Genomic DNA, 6000 nt, shown 5'->3' on the forward strand with positions numbered 1-6000 from the left:
CTTTTCTCATTGTGGTGGGAAAGTTGCTGCCTTTAGTCAAATCTTGCGTGGCCCTCGTGGGACATGGCTCCAATGCAGGGCAAGGTCAGGGTCTTCATGAGCAAAACACTCCAGCAACACAGAGAGGCTGTTGGGGTCAGTTTGCACTGAAAAAACACAACACAGTACAGCAAGTGAAAGCAAATAATTAAAACCACAAACAAAACAAGAGAAATTGAAATCTAAGAGCAGAAGTGGCTGAGAAGCAGAGAAAAACCTGTCTTGTACCAGCTGCAGCTTCTAAGGAGTCTGGCCACGCTGAGTAGCAAACAGCCAAGAACACACACAACTCTTCTTCAATGAACCGGTGTTTGCTCTTATTTGCACCATAATTTCTACTGGGAAACAAAAAAAAAAAAACCAAAAAAAAAAAACCAAAAAAAAACACAACAAACCAACCCAACAAATCAAAGAAGAGAAGAAGAGAGCAGCCTGCCCTCCATGAATCCTGGTGATCCCCTCTGCAGCACACACAGGGCCTGATCACGTCACAGTGAAGTCTCCAAGTGCAGCCCCCCTGCCCAGCCCGGCTTCTGCGCAGCACCAGGAGCCGCCCCCGGCCCGCTCTGCGCTGGCATCTGAAGCAGCATCAGCATCTTTTACACAAGCAGCATCATGAAAGGCTCTTTGAAGCACAGCAGCAGTGGGATGAGCCTGGTTGTTTCAGTTCCCCATGGACAAGAGCCTGGGCAGAGGCCGGGGAAGAGAGGAGGGAGGTTAACAGAGGGATAGGAGAGCAGTTGCATTGGAGTTTCTGGGGGGGAGCACAGGACGGTGGTGTTACGTGTTGGGAGAGAAACTAGGTTTTCATATTAAGCTGCTTATTTAGGTCTCTAAGTTATGGAGATTCTGCACTTCAAAACTAATTAGATTGACAGAGCTTGGATTCGATTACAGGATTTCCAGAAGCAAGAGGGTTTGAAAAAAATCAAATTAAATAGCTAGCCTGGAAATGCTTGCAAGAGAATTAAACACCCATTGCTGCAACCAATTGTTAAATGCATCTAGGCTGGGAAAATGACAACTCCTATTCCCAAAACCCACTGCACCAGTGGCTGCAGCAGGGAGGTGCTCTCCTAACAAACCCAAGTGGAATATGGACAAAACCATGTTTCCCAGTCCTAGAGGTAGGCAGAGGGTCCCAAGGCACTTCAGGAAGCACATGCCTCTCCAGTGGCAGTGTGTGAATTTTTCCCTGCCCTGAGGCTACTGCAGCGAGCAGAGCATCCAGGAGCTGTAGGCGGGCAACTGCAGGGCTGGGGCTGAAGAGGGAGGAGCTGGAGGTCCCACGGAGCAGCACTAGGGCTTGCAGGGGAAACCTCACCACATAAAACCCGACCACCTACATAGACAGAAAGTCCCATCCTTACCAGCCAGGACACCAAAGTGTTTTCTGCACCAGAGGAGTGGGGCTGGCCCAGCACTGCCAACAACGTGGGACCATCTCACAGCTGTGCTCCTGAAATGACAAAGCAAGGGAGCAATGGCAGAGCTACACTTACACCTCACCTACCATCAAAGGCTTTGCTCATCTGCCTGAAAGAACTCCCTCTTTCCCACTCCTCTGAGATCACAGGAATAGCAGTGGCTTTTAAGGCCCAACAGCAGAGCCAGAGTGGCCTTTTTTAAAATCCCAGAACTGCCAGCTTCAGTTCCTCTTGAAGCTCCAAAAGCATATTTTCTCTCTTCTCTTCAAGCATCCACATGCAGGTGTCCAAAGAAAGTCAGCTTGGGGCCTGAGGGGGTGCCAGGGGAACTTTGCCTCCCAGTGTAGGATGGGCTGGGTGTGTTTAGCTACCTGGCCATGCAGTAGATGCTCTGTTTCCTATATGTCACCTTTTCACCCTCCTTAGGTTTGGGTAGAGCACTCTGGACAGCATCATCCCACATTGTCACACCAGCACCACAAGGCAGAGCACATTGTAGGCAATACTGAGGCTGCTGCTGCTGCTCTCCTCCATTTGCACTACAGAACTGGCATCTTGGCTATCGTCACAGAAAGGCTAAGTTGTGCTTACTCTGAGCCAAACAAATTCCCTTCAAACAAAAGGCAGGAGCTGCAGTGAACTCCAGGGAAAGCCTGCAGGGTACACTGCTTTGATTAAACAGAGATGGCAGGAAGAGTTGCAAATGTACACAGTACATCTCACTTGTTTGTGCTCGGGTTGCCAGTCTCAGTGTGAAAGCAACTCCCCCTTCAACGTTGCCACTGAAGGGCTTGATAAAGGATGTGCTCAGGACTGCAACACAGCAGCAGCAGCTATCTTCCTTTTGCCTGACACCTTCCACACAAGACAGCCTGCAGAACTCCCCTGCTCCTCACAGGGACTTGGAGAACACCTCTCACCACCAAAATGTGTGTCTCAGCCAAGCTGGGAAGAGGTGACACTCTGGCAACACGCTGCTGCCACCAGTGACACGAGGTAAAGGAGGGTTTAAAGACAGCAGCGCCATGCCCAAGGGTCCTGAGAGCTGTCTTGTTAACACTGTACACAGTCGGGTCGAGGAAAGGGAATTTAATGAATAGCAACTCACAAAAGACCTTTATAGACCTTTTCTGAAAAGACCTTTTCTGCATTCATCCATGCAGGGAACTGTAGGAGACAGAAAGAAGAGAGGGGCAAAAAAAAGATAATGGCACAAGGCAAAGACATCTCAGCACGGACCTGAAAGGCCACAGGAAAAGCCATCAACTTCAAAAGGACCTTAACATCTTATTTCTAATGAAATGGATTATTCTACCAGTCCGAGCTCTCTGAGCTGAAGGGGCTCTCCCTGAAAAACCTGAGACGGACATTTCTGAGCTAGAGGAAGGGGCCATGCTTTTGTCAGCCTACAGTGATGGGGGCAGGGGAGAGAGTGGACAGTGACAAAAACCAGCTAGTAAGGTCTGTCCCTGCAGAAGCCAAAACCACAATAAAGTAGAAAAATACTTTTTTTTTTTTTTTTTTTTTTTTTACTGGAAGACTCACCTTAAGGCAATGATTTTCCTCTAAATGCTCCAAGAAGCTTGGTTACTCACCGTTGGCACAGCCACTAGGAAAGACACCTTCAGAGGGACTGGACACTGTGGATAACACACCAGGGACTTCAGTATGAGGCAGGGTTGGCTCCAGTAGCCACAGAGCAGAAAAGCTGCCTGGCTGAAGCCCAGGAACCTGCAAAAGGATAAAAAACACAGAGTAGACTGCATTCATCCTGATAACCATCATCCAAGGGCTGTTGCACAGAGGTGTTATACAAGTAACAAAATGGAGATCAGAATCCATCCTGGAAATGTTTTCATGGATATATAAGCTATGTTTGGAGAGAACCTGAGGACCCGTCACCTGTCTGTGGGTTGAACAATGACCACTGCTCCCTGCTGGGACTTCCTCCCTCCTTCCCAGTCCATCACTTGATGGAGCTGCCATTACCTCATTTCTCTCAGCCCCTACCTGTCTGCCCAATACTTTTATACAGGTATCTTGCCTAATTCTCATATCTTGGGAGAGCTGTGATTTCCTCTACAGCAATAGTGAGAAACAAGTGTCTACAGTTCTTATTCTGAGATGTGTATCTTGAGTAGCTCAGATAAATTACATTCTTTAATTACCTGTTTCTCAAGTCCAGGATAGCTATCCTGGGTGTTAACAATGAATCATGTTGTTGCTATTCTGAAAAATGAAAATGTTCAGCACAGTGGTCGCTTGTCTGGAGCTCCTAGACACTGAGCAGAATTTGTGTTATGATAGCAAGCAGATGGAGAAAAAAGGCTAAACCATCTTTCTTAGAAAGAAAAACTGTCCCTTCTGCTTTGGCAAAGGGAATATAAATGTCTCTTTGGAGTCACATCAGAAATCCTTACTTTCCTTGCATATTGCCTAGAGTCCTCATGAGGAAAGTGGCTACAAAACATTTGTGTGTATGTGCACAGGGTCCCAGCCTTGCAGGTGATTCTGCAGTGGGCACTGGGCTGCAGTTCTGCAGCCTGAGCTCTCAGCAGATGATTCAAGATCACACTATAACAATGGATTCAAGAACACTGTGACAACGTACCCCTGCTCTCCTCCAGAGAGAGAAGCACAAAAGGCCATCGTCCTTGAGATGCAGAGAGACAAAGGCAAGAAAAGGCCCCTGAAATGAAGCATGAAAAACAGAAGAGATAAGGCAGAAGGAAGAAAACACAGATTAAATCAGCAAACAAGTTTCAGCACACTAAAAGGATGTACCTGAACACCAAAGGGGAGGTTACAACTACTGCACTTGCATTCAGAACATGCATTTGGCTGTAACCACACACAGCTTTCACACATTCAGGCAGATGCTAAGCAGCATGGATATTTTCTCTTTTTACCACAGTCCTAGCATCCCAACAATTGCACATTATCCCAGGGCCTTTGTAGAGCTAAGTCAGCACAGAGGCAACAAGAGCTACAGAGGCAACACCAGTCCTGTCCTCTCAGACATCTCTGGGTTCCCAGGTGCCCAGGTATGTTCATATTGCCAGTTCTGCTGCAGGAGCTCTGGAAGCACATCCTCCCTTCTCTCCTAGCTCCACCCTTTAGGAAACTTTTAGGAACTTAGTGTCTTTGGCACTCCTTACCATCCATTAAGTATGTCAAACTATTGCCAGGATCATAGAAGCAAGGAACTAGAGGGCATAAGCCAGGTTTAAGTTGCTAAGAAGAAACAGAACTTTGTGCCCATTTGTCCTGCAGCTTCATCACTCACCTCTGACGACAACAGACTGAGTCTGTGGTCTAGTCTAAGGAATAAAATGTAAGATATTGCTAACTTGCTTTCCCAAAACCTGTATTGCAAAGTCCTGCCTCTCTACCCCCTTGGCAGAGGTGGAAGCTCTTACGCTTCTGGCACTTGATGGAATGCAACTCTGCTGCCAGGGAGAGGAGAACAGCTTGTGTCTATGGCAGCTCTCCTGAGGGACCTGGAAATCCACAGGGCCTGCTTTCCTCCATAACCCAGGATCAGTCATCTGCTGGCTACAGCACAATGCCATTTTCCTCAGTAGCAGAAGGAGACCCCTGGCAAAAGGCTGTCTGACTGAAAGCTACACGTGGCATTTGAGGTGTATTTGGCACAAGGATGAGAAGTGGCTTTTCCTTCAGTTAGCACATCCCACAGCTTCAATCAGTCACTAAAGACTCTCTCTTGAAACACCATTTGTCCTGATACCTGCTGTGCAGACCTCAGCCCCCTGCAGCCACAGAAGTGTGGGAAGTCCCACAGGAAAGGCTAAAGCCACACATTTCCTTGGAAGATTTGCATGGCAGGGCTTCAGCTTCACATGACAAAGAGGAGGCAGGTCTCCTCATGCATCCTGCTTGACACCAGTCAGTTCCAGCCCAGAGAGGGTTTTTGGACTGGCCCTGACCTGAGCAGGGCAGTCAGCCAGAGCCACAGCAGCACCAATAGGGTCTGTCAGAGAAAAAGGACAGCCAAGCATGTTGCCTGAGCCTGCTGTTATGAAAGCAACTAAACTCTCAGGCTCTGGCACAAAAGTGCTTCTCAGACTGCCCCCATGGCAGCAGGCCATACCCCCATCAGCAGCTGGGAGAGCTGAGTCCATGGCAGGTACAAGGCAGTGTTAGAGACCTGACACCTCCCATCACTCACTGCAACACCCAGGCACTTACTTACCAGTACCCCCTTGCATTTCCAGACTTATATTTTTCAGCTTTCTTTCTTATAACAAAATCCACCACGTTTACAACAATGGTATTAAGACCCAGGTCATCCCAGGGGGTGGGGGAGGCAAGTGAATTCCATAAAAGCTCACCCAAACTTACCTGTGAGGTGTAACCTGCACAGCTCGAGGCCAAGGACTGCTGTCCCACGAGCACACCACTCCTTCCTGCTGTCCCTGTGTCAGAGGCTCTGCTGAGGGACCATTTGTGACATTTCTAGATCTCGGCTGATGGCTCCTGCTGCTCCTTAAGGATTTAGAGCTTGGTGCCACCT

At 48.2% G+C, this 6000-nt stretch overlaps 1 long non-coding RNA gene across 1 annotated transcript; it reads right to left on the reverse strand.

Moving 5' to 3' along the window:
• Positions 1–2972: 2972 nt before the first annotated feature.
• On the reverse strand, positions 2973–4158 carry LOC139593225 (uncharacterized). The gene is made up of 2 exons (XR_011680223.1): positions 4078–4158; positions 2973–3197 (listed from the first exon to the last, which is right to left on the reverse strand). It is a non-coding gene; the product is annotated as an uncharacterized lncRNA (long non-coding RNA).
• Positions 4159–6000: the final 1842 nt, after the last annotated feature.

The sequence above is a fragment of the Agelaius tricolor genome, unplaced genomic scaffold, assembly GCF_023055355.1.
Source record: "Agelaius tricolor isolate 1412-34295 unplaced genomic scaffold, bAgeTri1.0.p SCAF_9, whole genome shotgun sequence".
Lineage (NCBI taxonomy): Eukaryota > Metazoa > Chordata > Aves > Passeriformes > Icteridae > Agelaius > Agelaius tricolor.